This window comes from Amblyomma americanum, chromosome 4 (genome assembly GCF_052857255.1).
Source record: "Amblyomma americanum isolate KBUSLIRL-KWMA chromosome 4, ASM5285725v1, whole genome shotgun sequence".
Classification (NCBI taxonomy): Eukaryota; Metazoa; Arthropoda; class Arachnida; order Ixodida; family Ixodidae; genus Amblyomma; species Amblyomma americanum.
This window is the reverse complement of record NC_135500.1, coordinates 217,070,285-217,097,918: the sequence shown is the minus strand read 5'-3', so window position 1 is coordinate 217,097,918 and position 27,634 is coordinate 217,070,285. Positions and strand designations below refer to the sequence as shown.

Here is a 27,634-nt window from a genome sequence, read left to right as displayed (position 1 = left end):
ATTTTGGTTTTCATTGCTGATGGGCGGCTGCAGCCCATCAGTGTAGCTGCAGTAAAGCTGCAGTGTAGCAGCTTTTTCTCCGGCCAACTTTTCCGCTTAGTAAAATTCCGAAATAAAGTTGCTTTGCTTTGATATCTGGTTGAAGCTCTTCCCCGGGCGAAACAATGTCGCCGCCGATGTATTCCCAAGCCGAAAGCGCATGCACTGATCTCCTTCAGGTCAAAAAGAATGTAGTCCCGTACTCCAAGCTAAAAAGAAATAAATTCGGACTAACGGCAAACGATTCGTACGCAGGGAGACGAACTGTAGCCGGTGGTGTCCTTTCGCAGTTCATGTCTCTGCTCTCTTAGGGACTTGCGCTGTTGGCAACGCAGTTAGCCCGAAAAAGACTAAAGAGTAGCACCAGCGCACCTACTTGTGGCTCAGAGGGTACGCATGGGGCTGTCAAGAGACTGTGCCACGTGTGCCACGTGTGGCGCACGTGGGCCCGAGATCAGTAGCAGTAGCACAGCTGGCGCACCACTTCTTCACCCGGAGAAAATGAAATGGTAGGCCACAATGGGAATTCCAGCGACAGCTGTGATGGTGCAAAATGCTGATGCCAGAAAGAGTTTACAAACTCTGGGTACGGATGGGGGTGTTTGTCTTTTCTGTGCCGTTACACTCGTATTAGTGGATGTCGCAAGTCAATGAGTAACACCGCAGCGGTGGCCGAGTGGTTGAGCATCCGCCTCGTATGCGGGAGGTGCGGGGCTCGATCCCCAGTGCCGCCGGGTACCCACCGGTGATACAATGGGTACAAGCTTTCCCCTGGTCTGGTGCTCGGCTTCTTTAGGGTGAATTGTTTGGGAAATGGGTCTTTGACCCTACCTTGAGAAATGGAAAATACCTTGTGTCATGGCGCTCTTCGGCTGTAGGTGCCCTTGCGCCATAAAAACCCATAATAATCATCATCATCAAGTCAATGAGTGAGGGTAGGGATGGAAGGTACTCCTGCGTCGCGCACGGCGTCACTGTGCTCGAACCAATCAGCGCGACCCTTTGCATCTGCTTTCTATTTCTCCACTTTCCTACTTGCAACTCGTGGTAAGTCCACACCAACGCCGCGTAACCAGAAAAGTGGATAAACAGTTATCGTTGTAAAAGCTGTTAAGTTGGAAATTTTCCGTGGCTAACTTTCCGCCGTGATCAGCAAAGCACAGTCCTTATGAGATTAGATCCGACAGGAAGACCTAGAAGTATAGGCACCGCCTTCCTCATCCAATCATACACTCATGGCTATCTATGCAGCCGACCTTACAAGCAAGGGCGCTTATCTCCGCTACAGAAGATTACAGTTCCACTCTTGAACCTTGTCATGAGAACTAGGCAGAAGCGGACCACGCATCTTTGATGAGGCCGCCCTTGCAATACTTCTTTGTTGCAGAGCAACCGTTCAACAACAGCGAAGCATCTGTGGCCACCACTATGAAGGAAAGTATGAAAGCTGCGCAGCGTTTAGGAAGCTGCTGGCTGACGGAAGCTAGACGGAAACCGGCGTCAAATACTTTTCCAAGTGGACACAACGCGTTGTTTGCTACCATAACGCTCAAAAGTATAACAGCGCAGAGACAGAAGAGGTAAGAACACATGCTCTGTGTCCTGCCCCCTTTGTCCGAGTCGCCGTTGTGCTGTTATTCGCTCTTATAATGAATCAACTAGAGCCCGCACTTCTCAGTGAGCTTTGGTGAGAGTTTGTTAATGGCCAACAGCTTGGCTATCGTCTTCGATTAGAGCATGGGCGTGAGGAAATTGCAAATCGTTTTCACGTGCTAGCCCCTTGATGTACACCCGGCCAATTTTTTAACAGCACCGCGCAAGCGTCGACCAAACTGCTTGTCAGCGCCTTATCACGGCACTGACGATTGTCGTCAGCGATTGTCGTCTGTGGGCAAACTTGTGCGCACGCGGTTATTGTAGCTGGCTTCTCTGCTCCGCGCCGTGATGAGGCGCTGACAAGCAGTTTGATCGACGCTCGCGCGGTTCTGTTAAAGAATTGGCCGGGTGTACACGTATTCGACTACCCTTGACAATCCGTTGACCTTCTTTAAGTAATTTTACTTGACTGGGCTTCCTCAACGCGCATCGAAATTTCAATAAACGGGCGCACTAACATTTCGCCTCTATCGAAACGCAGCCGCCACGGACGGAATTCGATATCGCAACCTTGGCCTCAGCGGCCACCGCCGAGGCTGAACACGATCGAACACTTCTGTGGCGGGTGCCTGCTAACTTCGGCGGGGGGTGGTATCTTCCAGAGAATGAGGAGGACACGTGCACAAACCGAAAATAAACATTTTCCAGCCGAGAAAACCTCGTCGCGCAATCGGCCGCTCCATTAACGACGACACCGCACGTAAAAGCCCTCTATTTGAGCACGCTGTCAAGGTCAGCGTAGCTAGTGCCGGCAACTCAGCACACACAGCGCATCATGACGAATCGACGAGCTTCGACGTCGCCACGTGCTGGGAGCCGCGATCGCAGGCGGCGAACGCCCGGCCCATCTCCCAGCCTAGGCCCAGTTTTTTTTTCTTTTTTCATTATAAAAGCGGCGACACAGATTACGACTAGGACGATTGCGCATAGGCCGATGTCGACGTAGTCGACAGATAACACTCGCAGGGGTTTGTTGTAGGTCGCGCAATTGGTGGTAATCCCGAAAAGGCGTTTCGGTGTGGCAACGCGAACGAACCGCACATAAAAGCATATACGAGTCTGTAGATGCGGGCTTCAATGGCACCATTTGTAGGCGTCATTTTTTGCCGAGGGCTCTTGCCTCGTCCCTCGCTGCCGATCCAAAGCACCCTTTTAAGTGTCCTTCGTCGTGCATCGCCCAGAGTCATTGCCTCATTCTGGTGGCGTCTGCGACAGCTCGCTCTGCGGAAGGTGTACCATGGCAAAGCGCACCAATGCCACCGTCTCCGATTGTTCCGCTCTCGCCCTTTCCCGTAGCTCATTGGAACGACGCTCGCTGCCCTACTGCCAGATAAGCGGGGCAGCTGGTCGACGCACCGGCGAGAGAAGCTCGGAAACAGTCGGGCGCGCCAGCAATGCGTGCACACCACTCGAAGCGCTACACTCCGTTTCAACACGCCGCAGGTGTCATCGAGGAGCAAAAAAAAACAAAAAAATAAACTGCTCACCGGAGTAGTAGTAGCTGCTGTTGTAGGCGTCGTCTCCCGTAGTCTGGCCTCCGCTGAGAGCCGTCGATGAGGCAGCGAGGAATGCCGGCCGATCCGGAGGAGATGCCCTGTGCTCGCTACTGCCGCCGTCTCAGCAGATAAGTGCCGCGCTGCGCACGGGCCTCAGGTCGCTGCACCCGGCTCCGAGGGAGCCGCATGGAGAGCTTCCGTGCCGGACGCGAGCTGCCGGACCCTTGCCTCCGCCATCGGGGGGTCGTCGAGGGCGCGTTGCGCACGAACCGACGGTTACGCGCCGGGCTCGCAACGGGGGTGCTAGACGGCAGGAGGCCGAACCGCCAAGAATCCTCAGGCGAGAGGAACAGAATGAGAGCGAGGGAAAGAACGGAAGCGACGCATGTGGAACCGCGCAAAGGCACAGCTGCGCACAGCGAAGGACCAACAGGGGAGGGGGATGCATGCAACGCTCATCTGCACCGGAGCAGCATGCGCGCAAGGAGTAGCTGACAACATGAATAAAGCGCGCGTTTCGAGCGGACGCGACAATGAGCTGGCACTTCTGGGGCTTGTGCGACGGTCGTTCCAATCACTCGTTCCGGGGGCTGAGCCAGACAGCTACCGTCGTATGCAAGCAAGTGTTCGGCAGTTTTGGTTAATCAGCCGCCGCGATGGCTTAGTGGCTGCGGTGTTTCGTTTTGCTTCCCTTCCTTCTGGCCGCATGTCATTGGTCGCGCCTTCCTGGTGAAAGGACCAAGAAAGGAAGAAAAAGCGAAAGGTTGAAGAATGTCGCGGCAGCCCCCGGAAATTAACCTAGAGCCCTCCACTGCTGCGTGGCTTAGCTCTTATAGAATTTCACTGGAACCTAGAAATCCATCCAGTGTGAACATTTGTCCCCGTAATCAGTGGGGTAGAAGAAACGGTGTAATAATACGAGGTGTGTGTATGTGTGCAAATGAAGTTATATTGTGGCCTCCTCCAGCGTCAGGCGCTGTGGGTGAATGGCACATTGAATTCCCGAAAAAAGTCAATTTATTCGCGGAAAATAATACTCGCTGAAAAAAGCCGAAAATTACGTCCTGAAATAAGCACCGAAAAAGTCATCCGAATTTTCAGAAAATAGAAACCAAACACCCCCACCGCTATAGATACAATGAACCTAAGAGTGCCACCACGGATATACAGAACTGTAGTGTGCCAACCTCGCACATAACGACCGTTTGGCTGCTAACGCATTCAAACAATACGACGTTCGCCTAAGAGCTTTTTTTTTTATCTTTTTAGTCAGGGCCCAACCTATGGACTGTCATGCCGGTGGACTTTGCAGTGATGGTTAATAGAACGACAAAAGGACACGTCCATGCCTGGTCTGCCTATCGCTATCTGCTCCGATATTCATCTTTGCCCGGGGTGATAAGCGGATTAGGCATTATCAGTGTTGAGCAGGTCCTGCCCTGTGTGTGCTCGGGCAGCGCTTCTACCCTTCACCACGCTTTCATCAGCCTGTCCCTCCTTCGTTTCGCCCTCGGGCATCTTCTCTCACGCTGTTTTGCTCATGTCAGCATACAACCCCGTTGTGTGCTGCGTCATTATGCACTGACGCTACATAGCTCCCCGAGACAAACAGGTAGCCCATATTCCATCCTTGGGGCAGTGTGAAAGTCAACTGGCCATGTACTACATACGACGGCGGTGAAAGGCAGCGGCGGACATAGGTTGCTGCAAATAGGGTCAATTGGTCCGTCAGTGCTCACTCATCAGCGCAACACTAAAACCCTTTGCTGTGCTTTCAGTTCGAGCTCATGAAAATGGCAGCGTACAAGTCAGGGAATTGATGTTTCATACGCTGAACCCTGCCACGCGCGCCTTTGTGAGTTTTTATCAGCGCCTCCTCTATGCGCTGGCTTTTATTGTACAAAGGGGAGATACCGTTGTCGCAGAGGAAATGAGTCAATGAACACGGCAGCGCATCGCTGGCAAGTGTGCTCTATGCAATCTACTTATAGAGGGAGGCCGGCAAATGAAGTAACCCTGGCCCATATACGTGAACGCATTTGCACCGGTGCTCCGGAGGGACTTCAGTACTCGGCGGTAAAAACTGAAGCGCCCAAGGAACAAAACACATGGTGAAAGAGAGTTTTATATCGAGGTCAAGTGCGTTTTTGTAATGTAAAATACTGATGGGACAAGAACCATGCGCATGCTCTCAGGCGTTAGCTCAACAGGTCGCGTCGAGGGTACGAACACGCACTTGGACACTACGCGGTAGATTTTTGCCGGCGTGTTCGTTTTCATTACGATCACGTCCTTATTACTTGCTGAGTAATCGCGCCGGTGAGCGAACTGTGGTTGTACTGACAGTTCAAGGGAGCGCCCCTTCTTGCATTGTCATATTTTGCTCATTAAAGATATATGCACGGTTTAAAGGGAGCCCGAAATGATTTTGACGCTCATATTCTAATGCAACAAATCTGTACAGGTGGTCTTTGTGAGCAGTCGAGTCAAATTTAACAACTCAGCGTAGACTGTAATTTAGAAAAATAAATAAACTGCTATGTGCAACCGATTAGGGCGACATTTCCCGTGCTTTTTTTTAGCAGCCCCTACCTGAATGACGTGAATGGGCAGTCTGGGAGAGCCCTCTCCCTGGGCGTGCCTAGAGTCACTAAATAAAGACTTATTTTAGTGACTCTAGGCGTGCCTATTGACGTGGACAGGATGGGGTGCCGCGAGGAGCAGTGCCGACCTGATATCTTTACTAATATTTTTTTGCGCGTCGTCCTGTATGAATTGAGGGGGGGGGGGGGGGGGGGGGTGAGGAGGAGTATCACATTGAATTGCCTGAATCTATGGTGTTAATGAAGCTAGATTTAAAATTTTTGCGCTCCGGTGACTAGTGATGGAATATCGATTGCTCGTGCGTTTTCTTGACCACAGAAAATACTATTTCTTGGTCCCTATAAGGAGAGAATTGGAACGCCATTTTATGTCCATCAGTTCATGCAAGAGTGTTTGAGATAATGTTGACCCATCTTGTTCTTAATCTCCTTTTTTTGAATAAATTCATTCACTTCACACAAAACGAGGACTTGCTGAATGAAACTACTTCCTAAAAATGCATACCATGCACACACGCCACCAATAAAGCTGCGAAACTTCTCGTCTGCTTTCCATCAATTCCGTTTTATTATCGCTTCCGCCAGGCGGCCTTATCGTTTTCAGTTCATCAGGCGAGACAACAATCATAGGCATACGCCGGCTACTGCCATGCCAATGGCGTTAACGAATTTTCATGACTCCGCGGTTTATCCGACTGAGCCGTATAGTTAATCCCCTTCCATCTGCCCCACCCTGCAATGTCACACTAGCAGGTACAAGGGGACTAATCATGACGTCATCAGAATTGGTCAACGCCTTTGCCTGGAGGGCTTCCTTTAAAGGCGTTTAGTTCTTGAGTTGTTTGGTTGGTTTTGTGGGGTTTAACTTCCCAAAGAGACTTGGGCTATGAGAGACGCCGTAGAGGGCTCCGGATAATTTCGACCACATGGGGTTCTTTACCGCATGCAACGTGCACTGACATCGCACAGTACACTGGCTTAGTAACATTTCTCCTCCATCGAAATGCGTACGCCGCGGCCGGGAACGAACCCGCGACTTTCAGCAAGACTTTCATTTGAGCTAGTTGGTTGTAGCTTGACATGGTTTACGCAAAAAGCGTACAGGCGCTAAAAGACGAAGACAAGCACACTCAAGACAGGACAGGCGACAACTTCCAACTCTTGTAGTTGGAAGTTGGCCTGCACGCTTTTTGCGCAAATTATGCCGCGACTTTCGAGTTAGCAGCACAACCACTGAGCCACCGCGGCGGTCTTGAGTTGTGTCCGACTATAGGTCACTCCAGGTCAATTACAGAATTCTACAGGCACACGCAAGAATTCTGGACAAAAATATTTTTGAGCGGTAAACATTTTATGAACACAATTTTTTCATATAATATAAGATTTGAGTATAACAACAAATATGTCCGCAGACCACACGGCGGCAGTCTTGCATTTCGTTTTTGTTTTTCCTGTTAACATTTCTGCTATCGCGAAAAGCGTACCCTATTGGTTTTTTGCGGTAGTCTTAGCTGCTCGATGCGATCGATGGAAACACAATAAAAGAAGGATTTTGTTACACATCAGAAGAATGTGACGAAAGAAGAAGGCGCCGACCAAAAGAAAAGATGGGATGACGTTTCGGCTCCCCCACGGGAGCCTTGTTCACGGGAGCCTTGTGAACAAGGCTCCCGTGGGGGAGCCGAAACGTCATCCCATCTTTTCTTTTGGTCGGCGCCTTCTTCTTTCGTCATGTACCATCCCGACCAGACGGGTTTCCGTCAGACTCTAGACTTCAATCAGAAGAATGTACCATTAACTTCAATATTTCCATCACAGGAGCTTACAATTTTTCAGTATTCAAAATTTTTGCCCCATAATGTTGGGCGTGGATGACCGCGATTCTTCGCGAGCGATCTCGTATCGCTATAGTGGGCATACGAGCGATAACTCGTCTCGCGTGATGAGCCGGAAACGATAGGCCGCTGTGAAGGGACGACAAAAAACACTGACGAAAAATCTACGGACAGCTGCAAGTTGAATGGGCGTACGTTGAATGAACGCTGGCTCGTGATCGCGACGAAATCGACGCGCATTCAGCGGCGGCCTAGCGTGTAGGCATCGGCCTCGTACTCGGGAGATGCTGCAGACCCGTATGTCGTACGTGAATTTTTGCCGATATGGGTGGCCGAAGGTGCAGTTTTACCCGTGGGCGCCCGGCGGTGGGCTTGCGGACGCCAACGGCGCAAAACTGAGGAAAAGGCTAAGAATAGTCAACGTCGCAACCATTAGCTACATAGGCCACCGCAGCGGGTGCATAGGGACTGAGCATATACGTCCCATATGCAGGAGGTGCTCATTCTAAAGCAGCGCAAACAGAACAAGGGCGAAAGAAACGTACAACACGAGCGCTGCTTCTTTCGCCATTGTCCTGTTTGCGCTGTTTTAGAATGAGCAGCTACCAACTCGCCCAGAGTTGTAGTTTGGCGGGAGGTGCTTTGCCCCTTGATGGGAGCTGCATTTTTTTCGCCGTGTGAACGGTGCCGCTGACGCCACATTTTTTTTTTTTTTTAGGAACGAGCTAAGAACAGGTAACGATTTAAATGAAACAAAGAGCTTCGTGGCGATATGTTGGAAACGACTGCTTACCGGCAACGCGTATGATAGGATACGGATTGCCATCGCACGCAGATGCAAGTTGCTGTCGATTACTGCGCGTGCTTTTTTCATTACCACTCAGCGCTGTGGTACTCACGAGGGTGCGCAGTAGAAAATCTACTCTTGGTTTTGAAGCGAAAAGCTTCTCTAGGCTCGTCAACACCGGGCTTCGCGTGAGCCACACTACAGATTTGCCACAGCTGCGCATGCGCGAAACCGAGTGACGTCACGCGGAGCGCAGGTGGCCGCTGCTGCCGCAGCCGTCCTCGCCGCCGCGCGCTGCCTCCGTCGTCTGACCTTTCGCCATGGAAGGAGGAGAAGAAGACCCAAAAGTGGTAGCGTGGGAGTTGGCTCAAAAGCAGAGAAGATATGAAAAGTGCAAGGCTAGACAAGCGGCTGAAACGCCGGAATCACGAGAGGCACGCCTTGCTAAACGCTTTTCTCTTCGAGATATCCAGGCTTAACACTTTAGCTAAGCCTCAGCCCAACTTTTTCGACGACACTGGCCTCCTGTGCCAGTGGTATGATAAATTTGCGCCTTTTATTACGAGACACTGGCGCAGCAGTTGCCGACATACTGAATGTAAAGCTGATCTCATCTGCGCATTAGCAGCTCCTCACCGCTCCATCGAATCACGTCTGATATAGTCGTAGAACATTTAGTGTAACGACTCTTCAGCAGGCTGGTATGACATGTTTGTAATTGCTGGAGCGCAACAATTCTTGGATACGAATTACTGGATACGCATTACCAACTACGGGGTGCACCGTATGAAAGGCTCCGGATTAATTTCGACTAATGGAGGTTCCTTAACACGTGCCGAAATATTAGTGCGCACTTTTCTTATTGCAGCGTCAGTTGTAGCAAGATCTCCCTTTCTTCATCGCGTCAGCGTGTAGTGATGTTATCACATGGCAAGGTCACGTTAGCGCTTGTATAACTTACCCCCGAACACGTCTTCTTGTCTCAACCTTTCTCCAAAACACGCCTCATACAAATATTTGAAGCTGAAATTCGTGCCACATTATTATGTGACCTCCTCTATTTTTCTTTCTTTTTTTTGCGTTTGCCTTCCGCCAAAATACGACCGGCCGCCGTGGCAAGTGTCGCACCCGCGGTCTAGTTTGTGCACGGCAGCCGAGCGCCACAGCCACAGTGTCAAGCCTGTGAAGCGTCTGTCCCTTAATAAAATTGTCTATAGACAGTCTATAGAGTTATTATAGGCTCTATAACCTTCCTATTGATATTTATTTTTGTCTACTCATAGTCTATAGACTGTCTATAGACAAAGTCTACTGAAAGTGTACGGCCATAAATCTATAGACTGCCTATCGACTGTCTATGGGATTTGTGTTTTCTGTAAAGTGTTCTCTAAGGCTTCTCAATAGAGATTCTATAGACTTTATAGACAGAAGTCTATGGACAGTCTGTAGACTGTGTAAAGAAATTTTTGTAAGGGGTGCGCGGTCGGTTTTCAAAAATGCCACCCGCATCGCTGCTGTGTCTGCACGCTTGCTGTCGAGGCAAGCGCACGCAAGGGCGGCGACTGTTCTGTCTCGGTTCGCTTCTCTGCAATCGTCCGCCTCTTCACCTGTTGCTTATCGGGCTCTCCTCGAATGCGCTGCTGCTTCTTCGTATATTGCGCCAAACTCCGTTCGTTGCTGCTCGAGTGGGGCGACGCGTGAACCCCGCGGTGTAGAAGAAGCAAGGCCAGTCGGCGGTGTTTCTCCTCGAAGGAAAGCGTGGCCATTGTACATATTCTTCCGCTCTTTGTCGGAGATCGCAGTTTGTTGTCCTTCCGACTGCCGAAGGCTGCCGACACGTGATCGTATACTGAAGATCGCCCTTGGGTCGAAAGCAATGGCCGTAGAACAGTAAATCTTCGTTTCCTATATACGCGCCTATTCTGTCCGCTTTTCAGTTTTTTTAGAGCGATAGCTCTACTTCAGGACCAAAGCTGCAAAAGCCGGGACATCGCTGAAGCCTTGACCTTGACCTTGAATAAATAAATAAGTAAATATAGCCGCGACTGAGATTCAAACCCGCGGCAACGCGAACAGATCAGCTTCGCTGGCCACTAGCTGCACGATAGCACTATGCTATCGCCGTAGTTTTTTTTCTTTTTGCATGGAAATAGTGCCGGAAAAAAAAGCTGAACGTGCTTGCGCCTCAAAACACCAGGCCATCATACCCCCTGCACGACGCCACCTTCCAAAACACGCTACCACCGCAGCCTGTCATCCCTGGTGTTAAACTGCAAACACACTCTCGCGCTGTGCATTGGGCATCGTCGTCTTCTCGACCTCCATACGCGGCGCGAACACGTCAGATCAGCTTAACCTCGATGAGAGCTTAACTTGAGTCTAATATCGTCGCCAGACGTGCCGACGACCTAGCAAACCAAAACCATGAGCTAATCAGGCTAAACACATGCTCTCGCGCGTCTATTCGGTTTAACTGCGTAAAACCCGACCTTTTTTTTTTTTTCGCAGCCGAATAGCGGGAAGTGGTTTTATGGTTTTAGTACTAGCCACAATGTGTTTGGTTAGAATGCACTGCATATTTTGTGTGTGCGTTCTTCGTTCTATTCTCAACTCCTTCACTATAGTTAATTAGATTAATTTTTGTCCCGTTTTTCTTAGTAAATATTGCTCCGCGATTCACTTTCACGCATGCAGTTTTTGTAAGTATTTCAGTGAATTCAAAGATGCTTGTTGCTTCAAATGTACTAATGCAGACAAAAGTTTCTGGGACGCGAGTTCTAGGAAAAACGTTTATTGTAGCACCACCTCGCTACCCATTCGCCTGATATTGTGAAAAAAGGAAGGAATATTTGAGCCTTTAATGTCTTCAATATCAGGTGACTGGGTAGCGAGGTAGAGCTACAATAAACGTTTTTCCTAGAACTCGCGTCCCAGAAACTTTTGTCCCCAGTAGTGCGTTCTTTTTCCTTTGCCTGTGCTTCAGAGACCTGGTTAGTAATTCCAGCTGAAGGTCACCATTGTTCTCTTCTCTACATCACTGAAAACAGTGACCGTGCTTAATATCGCTACATCGCTGGAATTTGTGCCTTCAGCTTGGTCACTATACCGATATTATCTATACAAACTGAGCTTAGCCTGTATCGATGGAATGCGCGGCTTCCAATGAAAATGGTATTTTTATAAGCTACAAAAGATTTAAAAGGAAATGGAATGCAGGCGTCTCCATCGCAGGCTTTTTTCGCGAACAAACGGCAGTTCGTAGGGACAGGCTTTTTCGACGACGATCCCTGAGGCCAGGCTACATCGCTGTTCACTTCCCAACAGTGATCACGGAGTTCTTTTCTCTCTTGATGTCACGAGTTTTAATCCAAAGGCTGGAATTTAAAAAAAAAATAAATTTCCTTGATAATAAATGCGTCTCTTGCTGCTGGCAAAAAAAAATCAACATAGCCAGAAATATCCAAAGGATCGGTTTTTATCAACAAGGAAAATTATACCGGCTCGTCCTCACTATCTCTTTAGGACTTGTCATTCTGTCTATATCATTAGGTGCAAGTGGAGGCTACATGTGCGGTGCAACCACGCACATGAAATGCTGATACGAGGTGATTAAGCAACAGCGCATGGTTAACCTGAAGGTTATTGTTTTTCAATAAAAAAAATAACTGATTGGTACCTCACATTCTCATGGCAAGGGACTTTAAATTGAAGGCATATCAAGGATATTCACTACTCAGTCTTATCCCTGTCTCCGTTGGCATCCCACCGCCATATTCTGTCAGCTTTCCTTCAAATCCCTTATTTGGATTCAGTCGCGAACAAGTTCAATTTATGCGTCCTACATTGAATATAGAGCCAATTAAGCTTCGCCATTCCTTGGCTGCTAAATCCTTCGCAAATCAAGGCAGGAACCGTGCGCCCGTCTTAATTGCAGCAGAAGCCGCCAGGTCAAAACATACAAAAGAAATTCACTCCATTCGTCCAGTATGAATGTATACCGCAGGTGTGAGCCCAGCTTTTGTTACACCCACAGATACAGAAGCCTCACCCCTATACTTTCTCTCCTTATGTCTTCCATGGTGCGCCGTCATACCACCCACGTACGGTGTTGTGCGGGGAAGTTGGCGTCCTGCTCTTAACACTGTCCTGTTCGTTGTGCATGCTGCACCACTCCCTGCACACGGCCGAACAACGTCTTCAGGGAGGCACGTAAATGCAAGTGTGCATCACCGAAGTCGAGGACTGATGTAAATGAAAGCGATACTAGAGCTTCTTCGCTGCTGTGTCACTAGCGGCTAAAGGCGGTGATTGCTTGGGTCGGTTTATAGAAAATTGATCGAGAACGCAAAACAGCTCAAGAGGAGAAGCACGTCGACAGGGCGATACTCTGACCGTAAGGCTTTCAGTACTGCATACAGACCCAGACGTGGAATTCGCGATGGCTCAGTGGCTTTGGCACTCGGCTGCTTAACCCAAGGTCGCGAGCTCGATCCTGACATCGGCGGCCGAATGCGATGAAGGCGAAGTTTAAAAAATTTCCCCGTGGGCTGTGAGACTTCACCGCATGAAAATAACCCCAGGTTGTTCTTTTCAAAGAACCCCTCTAATATACGGCGTCTCTCATAGGCCACGTGTCACTTCGGGACGCTCAACCCAACAATCTGCAATTTTCAGAGAAACAACAATATGAAGCAGTGAAATTCACAAATGTCACAATAGTTTCATTGTCTTATGATTTTCTCTTCATTTCGAAGCCGCCTGAATAAAACGCAAGGTTGCTAGTCAGGGTCTCCTCCTTTCCGCTAGCTTATGCCGACTTTCGCTGTTCTACGTCGTCGATGAAATAGTGTTTCCTTGACTATTTTAATGACTCCATACGAATGTCAGTCTTTTGTATACAGTTAGACATAAGACAGGTGTGTGGCGCTCTGGAGGCGCTCACTGCACGAAAATGGAAAAAAAAAGGCCCACTGCAGGTCCAATTATTAAATGTCTACTTTGGTCAGGCACCTCTCTGTCAGCATTCTGGAATTCACCTTTGTAAACATGTTGCAAAAAGTAGTCTACAAGAAGGTTATTCCTTCTGTTTATTGCCTCTAGCCCGAGGGCAGAGAAAGTTCAGGCCAGCATCTCCGTCAGTAAAGAACTATAGCGTTTACCGATGTCACCCGAGCACTTATCAAAGCAAATGGAATGCGTGGCATATAACGTAGACACCGCATAGCAGCAAGGCTATTTGGCTAAAAGTAGACGCGCCGTGCACCATTCCGATTTGCTACATTTGTTCGCTCTTCAAATATTAATACTGAAATAACGCTGACGCCAGAGCTAACCGATGCATTTCCCAGTGCTGACGCGTCTATGACACCACATTGCTGTTCTGCGCAGCTGTCGTAAAAAAAAAAAAAACAGAATGTTTCTGCATGTTCGAACCGGGCACATTGCGAACGTCAAACGCAGTCCGAGGCAGTACGTCGCGCCTCCTCCGCCGTTTTTGAGCCGCAGCAAGTGTTGGCAGATTGTGGCTTAATTCTTAAAGCATTCTTCCGACACGTGATAGAGCATGCGTTGATCACGGTTGTCTCCGTTGTCTGCATATAGGCGTGAGCGCCTGTCGAGCGGAGATCAGTACTGTTAACTTTTTCGTGCCTAGACGAGCGAGCTTGCGTCAACGTTTCTGCGCCCCCCCCCCCCCCCCCCCCCCCCCCCCAGCTGGATTGCGCGGAGAAAAATTGCACTCATTCGAGAATGGCAGGGAAAGGACGCTGTAACCTTTCGCTGCTGTAAATTGCGATGCAAACCAGTTTGTAGATAGAGCACGTGTATGCAAGAAAGTTAGAGCTCACGTTGTGCGGTCATATTTGATAGTGTTGATGGACAACTGCGTGAAACATGAAAATGCCTAACCACGCACATACGCTAATTCGAGGGCAGTACCATATTGATTTGCACTTTTGTATCTCCTCCCGCACCACATGGTCCACCGTATCGTTCGTTGCACCTCTCATTATTAGCTCCAGACGGCGGCACGGGTCGGCTTCAAGCGCACTTTCTTCGTGTGCATCTCGGTAGCCGAGCGGACAGCAAGGATAGTGACCGCCAAGGGCAGCGGTGGGCAACATGGTTCTTGTGGAAAGAGGCTCTGAGCTCTCTGGAGATCCGCCGGCCACTTGTGGCAGTGTGTGGCGAGCAGGCAGCATCCCGAGGAACCGTGTTCTACAGGGTGGAAGACTGAAAAGCAGGCCGCACATCACCATCGAAAGGGGCCAGCACTGGACAGCCGCCGACAGCGACAACGCCTGCCGACGTCGCGCGGGCGGAAGCCGCGGGTCTGCTGGCCTTTCCACTGTGTTTATACGGTTCTTTCGCACGTTGCCCGCTCTCTGCGCACTGCCAAATGTCGCCAGTGAATCTCCCCTCATGCAAAATGGATGACTCCGACTCGTGCTGCCGTCTGGTGGTGGAACACAGTCCCTACTGCTGATGGCAAGCGCAACGACCGATACTGCGGACCATGCGGTGCGGGTGATACAAGAGTGCAAATCAATGCGGTACGGTCCTTGTATTCGAGCATCTTATAACCAAAGTCAAAAGATGAAAATACATTTCGGGAGCACTACGGCTCCCTTGTTCACTATCTGTTGTTTACTATCCCTTGTTCACTACAAGGGAGCCGTAGTGCTCCCGAAACGTCTTTTCATCTTTTGACTTTGGCCAGTGACCAGCAATCTGCCTCACCATGATTCCTGACCAGACGGTATGCCGTCAAACCCTCGACTACATCTTATAACCAGACTTCTAATTCGTGGGTCGCGAGTTCGATGAGCGGCGGCGGCTATTCCGACGAGGCGAGATGCAAAAATGCGTGCTGAGACTTTGATGTACTTTTAAAGTACCCTAGGCAGACAAAAATATTAATCCGCAGTCCTCCACCACGACCTATCGGTAGCCCTCAGTGCAACTCTGACACGCGAAAACCCTGTCATTCAGTCATTTCAAACTGAAAGGCAATTAAAAAAATAGGCTTCCAATCTCCGCATCGCGCTGTCCTCGCTCTCGTATTATATAGTAGCTCCGTCTCTATAGTACTGAAAGAATTAAATGCAAAATGCAGCGACTTTAGCACTCGGCCTGATAAATTAAAGTCTCGCCTGCTGCTAAACATTCTGGACAGAGAAATGAAAAATCAAAGAGAGCATGGCGACGTCGACAACACAATGGGTACGAAGAATAGCAAACAAAAAAAAGGCAGTCCTCAGAGAAACAAGTTTCATCAGACGGTTAATAGAAAGTTCTCAACAGTTGCTTTCCCTTGTATCGGGTCGTTTGCCCAGAGGCCTAAGATGAGCTCTCCCGATAGAGGCCAATAATGCAGGCGATTATCTCTGTCACGAGCTCATAGCTTACACATGACAACAAACTTTGCTTAGTTTCGGTCCATATCAACGACATCAGTGCTGTAGCACCCATGCAAACACTCAACAGATCTGTCAATAAGTACATCTGCTACAGTGGAGAGCGCACTGGGATCGGTAAGGCTGAGTATAAAGGAGAATATCTAAGATTATGTTCTCATAAAGTGCGCCCTTTTATGTTTAATAAAATCAAGCATAACTAACACGAAGTGTACCCCGCCTCGCGAGTCTAACTTCTCAATTCTCAGTCTAGGCGTAGGCCGGACAAACGGTAAGCAACGCTTTCGCTTTGTATGGTACGTTAGCACACCCCCGTCGACTCTGTCCGCCTCCAATGGGCGTGTGGCAGCAGATTACGGAGATCTTCCAGAGCTTACCAGAGAAACCCATGAACGTTCCGCAGCCAGTTTCTGAGAATGAGTAAGAGGTTAGCATGCAGGGACGCCACCTGAGAACTGCGTCATCATCATCATCAGCCTGACTACGCCCACTGCAGGGCAAAAGCCTCTCCCATGTCTCTGCAATTAACCCTGCCCTTTGCCAGCTGCGGCTACCGTATCCCCGCAAACTTCTTAATCTCATCCGTCCAACTAACTTTCTGCCGCCCCTTGCTACATTTGCCTTCTCTTGGAATCCACTCCGTTACCCTTAAGAACCAGCGGTTATCTTGCCTTCGCATTACATGCCCTGCCCAAGCCCATTCCTACCTCTTGATTTCGACTAGGATGTCACTAACCCGCGTTTGTTCCCTCACCCACTCTGCCCGCTTCCGGTCTCTTAATGTTACACTCAATTTTTCTTTCCATAGCTCTCTGCGTTGTCCTTAACATAAGCTGAACTCTTTTCGTTCGCGTCCACGTTTATGCCCCAAAGGTTGAGTACGGGTAAGATACAGCTGCTGTATAAATTTCTCTTGAGGGATATTGATAAACTGCATGCCATTCATGATCTGAGAGAAATAGCCATATGCGCTGAACCCCATTCTTATTCTTCTAGTTACTTCCCTCTCAAGATCCGGGTCAGCGGCCACTACCTGCCCTAAATAGACATATTCCCTTACAACTGCCAGCACCTCGCTATTAATTGTGAACTAGTTGCTGTTCCCTTGCGAGACTGTTGAACATTACTTTGGTTTTCTGCGTGTTAATTTTTAAACCCATCGTTCTGCTCTGCCTGTCTGTCTCGTTGGTCATTATTTGTAGCTCATCTCCTGAGTGACTCAGCAAGGCAACGTCATCAGCGAATCTCAGATTATTAAGTATTCTCCATTAACTCTTATCCCCAGCTGTTCCCAATCCAGGCCTCGGTACACCTCCCATAAACAGGTAATGAATAGCATTGGCGAGTTCGTGTCTCCCTGTCCGACTGCGTAACCGGCCATAGATGGTGTGCCGTAGAGAGGGAGAGAGAGAAAGAGGAGAAAATTTAGTCAGAAGAATGTTGCCGTCGTCGAGAGCTGGGCCCTTAGCCCAGAACCCCAGTGGCTGCAGTGGCTATACCATGCGCGCGGGACCAGTTAAGACTGAGGTCGTCCAGCCGCCTTATCCTACGAAGGTTGGAGTTCGGGGGTGTGACCGATGTGGGTCGACAGAGCCACGTCATACATGTGGCAAACAGCGCATGTCTGTCCATGACGTCACGAGCTTCACGCTGGTGCACCACTGCGCACGTTGGAGCAGGTGACGTTAAAAGAATTAGAGAGCTAAATGATTAGAAATTTAGGCGAGATGCACGCACCATCTAGAATTTTTCAGTGAGAGGATCAGAAGCCGGTTGGTTTAGAAATTTCGCATTGCCTCTGCTCTCTTCATGACGACCACAATGAAATCAGTGAAAGCTGTGTCTTGGTGATGCCCTGACTTTTAGTTCTGGATACGTTGATAACAAACACCGCCGCCTATGTTCAGGAATTCAGGGCGAGAACAAACTATGCCATCTTTGTAACGAGATGAAGCTCCGTGGCGCTGTGATATTAACGGCAGCCTTTTTGCGTATGTGGGGCAAGGCACCGCACAATACAGTTTCGAGGTTTCACAGTCATGCTTCAGGTAGAAATTTAGAAATTTCAAGTCCTCACCACACCTGTACGCAGTGCTATGTGCCTAAAAATGGCGCTTCCTGACCGGAGAGTACAATGTTTATAGATATACAGTAGATGTCTTCACTGTAAACAAAGAGGCACCTTATTTATTTTCCTGTGCTTTGAGCATCCTTGGTGAGTTCATGTGCCAAACAAGTAGAGAGGTTTGCTAAACTCCGAGTCATAACAGTGTCCGACTGGATAACAATCCGAGAACAATAACAGTGTCGGATTTGAAAACTTGAGGCCATTCAAAAATTTCGCAAACGAGGCCGTTCAGGCATCGTCTGCTTCAAGTATCGACGTAAGGTACGACCCATGCAGCATCGTTGTGACGGAAGCAAAATCTTGGGAAGGCTCGGCATCTAAAAGCGACATTTGGCTAGGAGTCCTAGCCAGTCAGTGACATCAAGGTTTTCCGCTTCCGGTGCACCGTTGTCGTGCGAGTCGTATAAATAACGTCTTCAGAAGGCCGTACTCTGAGCTTTTCCTGCTTATTTTTGTGCGAGTCTCATTGGTTATGTCAGCAGCGCTAGACTGCTTGCACTCGGGGTTCACAACACGTTTACGGAAATCCAGCAGGCTGTTCTGAACTCTCAAAAGAATCGTCTCCTCACCACCTCGGCGGGTAGGGCCATCCTTTCAAGAATAGGCGACCCGCAAATCACTAGGACCATGGCACTGACCGGAATTCTTCCCAACGCTATCCGCTGCCGCCATTACATGGATCCTATCCCTCGCCACATGAACCATGATAGGCAATACGGCCAAGGCACCTCGGCCATGTATGTGGATGTGGCTTCTTATGCACAGCCCCACAGATATGCTTGCGTTGCTGTCAATCAGGCCAACACCCCTTTTCTTGGAGCGTCCTTCACGGCCCCGGATCCGGCGGCCGCAGAAGCCATTGCAATAGCCACCACCACCAAAATGAGTGACACCCAACACCACGGCACCCACATTTTACATACTCCCAAGCCGGCTGTAGAGCCTATACGAGTGGAAGTGTCCTGCGCACGGCTCTCTGCGTACTGGGCGGCCATATCCAGTATAATCACGTCATCACCTGGGTCCCAGGACATGCAGGTCTCAGTGGCAATATTAGGCAGGTGCCCTAGCTCCAGACTACACCAACCGAGCTGGGGCACTCTCTATCCCCTCTCAACTTATTTTTGAACCCGCCTAGAGACCCTCCGCCTAAATAGGCGTCTCTACCCCCCGCTACATAAACTTTCCCTGGAGGACTCCTACCACCTAAGACGCATCCAAACACTAACTTTCCCCAATCTTCACCACCTACACCGCATTCACCCAACATTATGCGCAGTTATACGTCCGCAACAAATCCTGGGCGGGGTCCTCATGTCAAGACTCCAGCGGCTTCCGCCCAGGATTTGTTGCGGTCTCCTTTTCACAAATAAATGCTTGTTCTGTCTCTCCACACTGGGGAAACTAAAAGGAGAGCGAAGGTGCGAATGTAGGGTGACGAAAATTGGCCATGGAATAGGTGCTTTCGTGAATTGCTTGGGACAAAACGGCACCTGGCTGCTTCTTTGTTTTCTGGCTCCTCTTCACCGCACAATGACTGTTAAAATGGCTCCGTCGCGTCGACGTAAAAAATCTTGCGCTTTATTTTCACAGGTTGTCGCTTGAGACATCGCGATCAAATATGCTTCCATATCACTCTCATTCACTAGCTTGTCGGTTATATGGAAGCATTACGAACCGAATAGAAAATTTCAGAGAGAAAAACGCACTGTTTGAGGCCAGCTTAAGACCTGTAGGTATTCCTCCGCCGTCAGGATCATGGGCAGTTATGGGGGTTATAGGATCCAGAAATTGTTGGAAAGAAAAAACGCGCGAGAACAAATCAGCATCGTGTGCCAGCCAAGTTCCGCTTTCAACATGGCAGCATGAGACACAAGATTGCCATCGCCAGGCTGTTGCGCGATTTGTGATTCAAACACTGGGAAACACCTATTGTACACACTTCATGCTATAAAGCAACACACATCGTTTATTTAAATCATAGGTTCATGCTGTCGCTTGAAACTGCTAACAAGTAATGGGGAGCATATATTTACAAAGGCACAATAACAGGCCACAATATTTCAAAAAGCAAAGCAGACGAATGTGGGCACGCAAAACAAACACACCGAACGTCAGCGGCGCTCATGCGACCCTCGGCAAACAGCTAGATATCGCCGCCGTCAGAGGGTACAAACGAACTTCGCCGATTAACTATTCCGAACACACTTAATGTACGACGCCACGATCATAAGCAGTATAACGTTTGACGTCAACGTAGCGTGCCGCGTTGCCAATGCATCGCTATTCAGGCCACGACGTCTATCGTTCGGTCAGCTTCATGGGGCGAGTGCCGCGTTGCCTCCGTTGACCAACCCGCACTGACTGCCCGGCGGAACTCCGAAGGACGTCGCACGACTCTCCAGGAGCCTGCGCCATGTGATCTGCAAAGGTGCAGTTGAACGCCTCCGCAAACAGGCGTACATGGCGCAGCGGCAGGTTGACGCGGAGATTTGCCGCCATTCCGTGATCGCGGTGAGAGGCCGACTCGCAGTTGTCCAAGGCAAAGTAGACGAAGAACAGCTGTTGGGCCGACTGGAGAGGCAGGTCACGGAGCCGATGGTCCGCCTCCCAGTTGCGACGGACGTGCAGCAGCTCGTCGAAAGCCCGCAGCGCCATCAAGAGCGCCGAGGTCTGGTCCAAAATCAGCTTGCCCACGAGCGACCGCGTCGGTCCTGGTGGAAACCTCGAACCCTGGACGGCATGCGAGCTGCGCTGCGCGTCGGTGTCGAAGCAGGTGGTCAGGTCAGCCAGGCGCCGCCGCGACTCGTCCGTGAAGCTCAGCGGGACGTCGCGCTCATACGGATTTTCGTACAGCGCCTGGACCAAGCCCCGGTAGAACCGGACTGCGACGCGGGCCAGCTGGAAGACGGAGAAGGAGCTGTTACTCGGCACGGAAAGGTTGAACAGAGCAGCAGGCACGTGCACTCTGTGCAGAGTCCGGTCGAACGTAGCCACGGTAAGCAGCTCGGAGCCCGAATCGAAGCCGCCGCGCTGCCGGAGAACCGTGCTGTTGGCCTCCAGGCCGCGCAGCCTCCAGTGCGGCCTGTACGTGGACAGGTTGAGGTAGTAACGCAGCGGGTGGGCGGTTGCGTCGGGAGGAGGAACCACCGGTGCGCAGCTGTGCTCGTCCTTCAAGCGGCCAAACTGCGTCACCTGGCGCCGCTTGAAACGGTAGCGCACCAGGAGCGACGAGAGGTTGCTGAGCCAGGTGAAGTCCGCAACGTGCCTCAGAAACACAGACTCGAGCTTGTCCAGCCACTCGCGCAGCGCCTCCAGCTGTCCCCGTTGGCGCAGCCACTGGTGCGACGCCTTGGTGAAGCATCCGGGAAGCGAATGCTCCACTAGATGCAGGCAAAGTCGCGGCGTGTCTGTGACGTCAGCTAGAGTGCGGCCAACGATGCTCTTGCCAAATAGGGTCCGCAGAGAGTGTAGTCGCTCGGGAAGGAACGGAGCAAGGCGAACCAACACCTGAAAGCCTATATAGTTGAGCGCATCCAAAGGTGGAACGGAGACCAGCGCGGTTTGCAGATTAGCTCGGACGTAGCTCGGCGACCTCGTAGCCACTTTCATCGACCTCTCGTGCGCGTGGAGGTTCGAGAGAACCGTTTCGACGAAGTACCGGACGCCTTCGCCCAGTTCGTCGACACGAAGCACGGTAAGGGTTTCGTCCGATGTTGCTTGGAGGCTAGCGGATCTAACGACACCGGAAACGTTTACCAGACGGTCGGCGAAGTCGTCCAAAGGAAACGTAGTGATAAGTTCAGCCACGGCTTCCCGGATGGCGTTCCTGTAGACCTGCTCGAACTCCACGTTGGCGTCGCTGAGCTGTGACCGAAGTGAGTCCAATTCGAGTATCGTCGCTCCTGCATCGCCCGGATCAACGCCCACTGAGACGATAAAAAGGGTCGCGATGTCCAAGTCCCGAGCAAGCTCCGCAGCGAAGCGCCAGACGCTAAGGCCAGTAAGGTTTTTGTGGTCAGTGCGTGGCCATAGGCGGATCTCCCAACGGTCGAACAAAGTCTTGAGAACCGCTTTGTCCTCGGAACCACTCCTGTTGACCGCACAAGAGTAGTACAGGTTGGCGGCAGTCTTTACGTCACGCTCTGGCGAGTTTCTGATCAATCTGAGCAGTTGCTGCGCCAGCGAGTCCTGTAAGATGGTGTCTCGCGACAGCAGTGACGGGACGCTCGCAGGGTGCGTGGCTTGTTGACCTAGCCACTTGTAACAGACATGCTCGTAAAAGTTGACGCATGGTCTCCGCTCCGACCCGACAACAGATGCCACGTACCGAGCTTCTTGGGAACAGAAGGCTGTGTCGCAGTAATGGATGATGCCAGTCACAGGAATAAATGTCTCCAGGGTCGTTCTGGTTGAAATAGTGTAAGACTTCGTTACAGGTTTGCTGTGACTTACACGAGCCGCTGGACTAGTCTTGAGCGCGTAGTATAGCATTGATGTGCTCAGAACCAGCAGTAATGCCACGGAGGCGCTGAGGAAGAGAAGACAGCAGCATGCGAGGGTATGTGACTGGTTAGAGTTGTTTTCAGCGACGCGGTCAATGGTGCGAATTCTCACTACTCTGTGCGAGTGCCTGCTTGCTCTGCCGCTTCGGTGGCTTGAAGGCGACCTTTCTCGTCGCTTTCTCTTCCTTTCCCTGCTTCCGCGTCCGCTTCGTTTCCTCTTGCGTTTGTGACGTCTGCTCCACTTTTCTCGGGGGGGCGTACGCTCACGGAGGGGGCTTTCCGACGTGCTAGAAGACAACGAGCTCCGGGAACTCGTGCTGCTGGACACTGAGGCTCCGTACCTGCGTTCCGGCGCGGTTCCTTTAAGTTCATCTACTTTCGACGTACTGCTGATCCCTGGCCTCATTTTCGGACAGCCCGTGAGCTCAGGCTGGCCGGTTTTGGAATGCGCACTTCCCGACACTTCTCTTTTGAGGCCTCTAGTTCCAAACGTACTTCTGGAACCACTGCTACCAGGTTTTCGTGTTTTATGTACGTTACTTTTCGATATTTTCTTCTCGGTACTCTGATCCTCGAAGCTTCTGTAGTAAGACGTTCCGCTTTCACTTTTTTTTCCTATCTTCTCGGCCCTGCTCTTACGACCGTCGCTTCGGTGTTTCCTTCTAATTTGTGCTCTAGTGGTGCGGATCTTTTTGTCTGGGCTTATGCTTCCTGGGCTGCCTTCTGAACTCTTTTTTCGTATGCTGCTAGTTCTGTGAGCCTTGCCTCTACGACTCTTGTTCGTCCGGCTTGTACTCCTGCTCCCGTTCTGCCGACTGCCGTCGTTCGGGCTCGTGCTCGTGTTGCTCCTACTGATACTGCGGAGCTTTCTTTCGGGGATTCTGCTTGCGTGCTTCTTACTTATGTGGCTTTTTGTTACGGCGCTGCTAATTTCAGGCCCACTGCTTTCAAGTCGCCTACTGACGGGAACTTTGGCACCGGGACTTATCGACTTGACATGCTTCACTGCCAGGTGTCCACTTCGATCGGTCTCTCCTTCGACGTCCCTAGCTTTAGGGCTCTCTCCACGCATTTTGCCTTCGCGGGTTCTTCCTAGCTCTATCTTGGTCTCGTCCTTTGCGCCTTTCTCCTGCCTCGCAAGCGTTTCAGCGCCCCTGTCCTCTTCCTGCAACTTGTCTGCCTTTTCTTTCCTTACTTTTCGTAGTAGTAGTGGCTTTGAAGATTTATCTCGGCCTTCCTTATCCTTTCCATTTCTTTTGCGTGAGTGCTTGCGTTTCCCGATGGTCTTCGACGTATCTTCCTTGGAACGGCGCAAAAGTGGTTTTGCTGAATGTGCTGCTTCGGGCACTACAATGGCGCCCGATTTCTCGGACTGAGTCGACTCCTGCGGAGCAACGCTGGCGTTGGGGCTTGTCCCGGCTTCCTCTACTTGCGACTGAGGCGTAGTTGAATTCACCATGACCGTAGCAGAGCCCAGAAGTGCAGAAGTAGGAGCTTTTTGCAGTACCTGGGTCTCCTCTTTCCCTCTATTACCTTGCGGCGAGCCACCACCCAATTCATCTTGTGCAGCGACAGAAACCACGTCAAAACCACCACCACCCACAGTTAGCGATGGAATGTGCAGGGGCTTCTCTACAGATTCCAAGTCGGGAGCAGTCTTTTCCTTCATTCTTTTAGCTGACAGCGCATCAGCATCGCTTTCGTCCGTTGCAGCGATGTTAGGCTTGGTTATGCCAAAACAGGCGCGAGATGTCGGTAGATGTGACACGTGCAGGGTTTCCTTTGCATATTCCGAGAAAGGAACGGTCCGTTGCACTTCGACGATGGCATCCTCTCCCTTTCTGCCTCCCAACAGATCATCGTTTTCATCCCGCGCAGCAGCGCTAGATTTTACTTCGTCTAAACCGGCCCGATCAGCAGGTATCGGTGGCGCATGCATCAGCACATCTGCAGATGCGGAGACAGCAACCGTCTGTTGAACGTCGGAGATGGACCCTTTTACTTTTCTACCTTGCAAAGCATCACCACCTTTCTCATCGTGCGTAAGGGCGCAGGGCTTGGATTTTTCAGCACGGTCTGCAGGTAGCGATGGCGCAAGCTCAGATTCGAAGCCGGTAGCGGTACCTTGTATATCGGCAACGGCCTTTCTTTTACATGGCAGCGCGTCGCCGCTTATTTCTTCTTGAGCAGTAAGGCTAGGTTTGTCTGTGCCAAAACCAGCACTCTCTATTGGCAGTGGTGGCATATGCAGGGGTGTGTCCGTAGACTGGAAGACATTAACGCCTTCTTGCATACCGGTCTTCCGTGTTCCTTGTTTACCTTCAGCGACATCACCACCACACTCATCCTGCACAGCGGCGCCAGACACGGGTGAATCGGAACCAGCACGACGCCTAGGCAGTGGTGGCATTCGCAGGGGTCCAGCTGTTAGTTGGGGGTCGGGCACGGACTTGAGCAGTTTCATCTCCTCTTCGGCAGCCATGGGTAACGTCGCCTTAGTGGTACAAGAGAACAGGCGGGAAAGCTGCCTTGCCTGTGAGCCGGGCAGCCTGGGTGCCATTCCCGCAACACTCAATGGGTACGCAGCGCTCCCTGGGTCGCTCCCTGCTCTCGGCGCGGTCGGCGCGCGCCACCGGAACAGAAACGCAACCGAAGAAGCGCGCTTGGGTGCTCGCTTTTTCTTTCGCTGCTTCCGGTCCCGTTCTTTCCGTGATCTGGATTCACGCTTGGGTTTCTTGCGCTTTCTAGACTGGGCTTGTTTGTAGGGTGCTGTCAGCGGCAGTTCAGTCGGTTTTCCTTCTACCCCGAAAGTGTCGGGAGCGGCACCTGCCAGAGACGGTCCCTTAGTTTCCTCATCAAGTGCGGTCGATGGAGCCGCTGGGGTCTCAAGTTCCAGACCACGAGATGGGGATGGCATCAGACCAGACGCATCCGACGGCAGCACGGGCGTGGAGCTCGTATCTCCTTTCGTAGCATCGGCAGAGCTGGGGAGTCGAGGTGGTCCGAGTGATTCGGGATGCGAAACAGCACCTCGCACTACTCTGTCCACACCCACAGTGAAGCGGAAGTCGCAAAAGCGCCTATCTCCGCTCTGCAGCATGACGGCAGGCGTCGCCGGCTCGGGGAAGGGGAGCGATGTCTGAGTTTCAATAGTCCTCTTCTCCACTTTCTTTTTCAACTTCTTCACCTGCTTAGGCACACGTTCTTCCTCGGCTGCTTCTCGACGCTCCACGGTCTCAGCCTCGTGTTCCAGCTTCCTCTTTCTGATTTGCGACAGCATCTCCCGCATCGACAGCGTTTCCGATTGCGGTTTCAGGTTCGATCGTGTACTCTTCTGGACACGCTTCTTTTTCATCTGCTTGGCCGGCTTTGCGGCGTCATCCTTTTTCGGCAACTTCTCGCTTCTTAACTTTAGCGCGGCCTTTTTAGACACGGAGACATCCCCCTCCGCAACGGTCCCCTCACTTGCGACTGAAGAAACGTGGCGTTCAACACCTTTGTCGTATTCCGGAGTTCCGCTCATCACCACACTAGCCATTGGGCTGGTAACCGGCGAGCCTCCTTTCGGACTCGCCGAAGGCGTACCTATGTCCAGGATAGGCGAGTGAAGCACGGGAGGAGGCCCCTCCTCCTTTCCTTGCGGCTGCTTAGCAGACAGCTTGATGCGCGAGAACTTCATCTTTCCAGGCGGAAGATTCTTGGATGCGGAGTCACCGACGGCGTACGGCCCCTTGCGGCCGCGACTCTTGCCGTGCTTTCGTCGACTGTACCGAGGCGGCATCCGTCCCCGCATTGCCATAAGGTTCATACGGCTGTCAACGTCCAAGGGTGGATACGGTCCCATCGGCACGGCGCCCTGCACTTGAGGGGCAGGCGACCACGGGCTTCCTTCTGGGACTTGAGGCGCAGGCGACCATGGGCCTCCTTCTGGGTAAAATGGCAGTGGTGGTGGACGATGTGTCGAGTCAGCTGCCCGTCTGTCCTCACCGACCGGAGATGGAGTCCCCCCGTACCTGTCCGCACACGGTTGAAGCGGTCCCGTCCCAGAGTGTGGACTTCCCGCTCTCATATTGGTGATGGCGGCCAGTGGCGACTGAGATAGCATTGCGGGTCCCGTTTTGGCGGCTGGGGAAGCTGGAGAGTGAGTGTCCGCACTGCCCGTTTTGTGTGGGCCGTGCCTGCCTTTTTGTAGTTTGCCGGCCGGTTTTGATGGCAGCCTGGAGTCTGTAGTCGTCGCCGGGCCGCGTTCGACATTCGGCGACGCTGCACCCAAAGCAGAGGATTTCGTGGTATTTACTGGATGTGTGCCCTGGTCGGCCTTTTCGGGAGTAAGCTCTGCGCGGGCTGCCGTTGCTGCTGCTCGCTTCTCGCCTTTCTTCATGGCAGACTTTTGAGCCTTTGGCTCTTTTTCATATTTGCCGTCTTTTACACTATCCTTACCGTCTGCTTGCTTTCTGCCTAGCGCGAATGGGAATAATCCCCCTTCCTCTGGCTCATTTTCGCTGACCGGTGGCTTTTGCTTTTTAATCCCGATCATTCTGTGAACTGCAAGAGAGTCCCTTCGCCGCCTGAGCACCCGCACCACCTCGTCGTCTTCGCCGCTGCCAGCGTCTTCACCACCTTCCAAGATTTCTGCCGCCTTCTCTGCCTTGGCTATGCTTTTGCGCAGCACACTATCCGCGGTCCCATCTTTCGGAGCTTCCGCTGATGCCTCTTCATCCTTAGTTTCTCCTTCGGGACCTTTCATTTTTCGAAATCCGATCGTTTCCTCTGTCGCTTTGTCTCCTTGAGCTGCGGCTGGTTTAGGGCGGTCCTCGTCAGGTAAGTTCTCATCACTTGGCGGTGTTCTTTCATGTCTTGTTCCGTCTCCGGCGCGACGCTTTTCCACTTTACGAGGCTTTCCTGCATGTTTCGTTTTGAGGGCGCCTCGCTTGCCCAGTCGCTGCGCACCGGCATCTTTCGTGCCATCGTCGGCTTTCCGAGTGATCAGCTCTTCACGAGCTGCCATTGCTGCGACTGGCTTCCCGCCTTTTTTCACAGCATGCTTCGCAAGCTCCGGTTCTTCGGCAGATTTGTCCTCTTTTGCACCTTCACCAGCTCCTTTCTTCTTGCCTAGTGCGAATGGTAATAGTCCCCCTCGCTCAGGTTCACTTTCAGTGACCGGTCGCTT

At 51.3% G+C, this 27,634-nt stretch overlaps 1 protein-coding gene across 3 annotated transcripts in view; it reads right to left on the bottom strand.

The window, feature by feature from the left end:
• LOC144129339 (proton-coupled zinc antiporter SLC30A2-like) overlaps positions 1–3,657 on the bottom strand; it is a 73,337-nt gene extending 69,680 nt beyond the window's left edge. Inside the window, exon 1 of one of the 3 annotated variants that reach the window (XM_077663387.1) lies at positions 3,183–3,657. The gene's annotated coding sequence lies outside the window, so the exon portion shown is untranslated. The remainder of the gene's footprint in view (positions 1–3,182) is intronic. The other 2 variants (XM_077663389.1, XM_077663386.1) reach the window with 2 other exon arrangements.
• Positions 3,658–27,634: the final 23,977 nt, after the last annotated feature.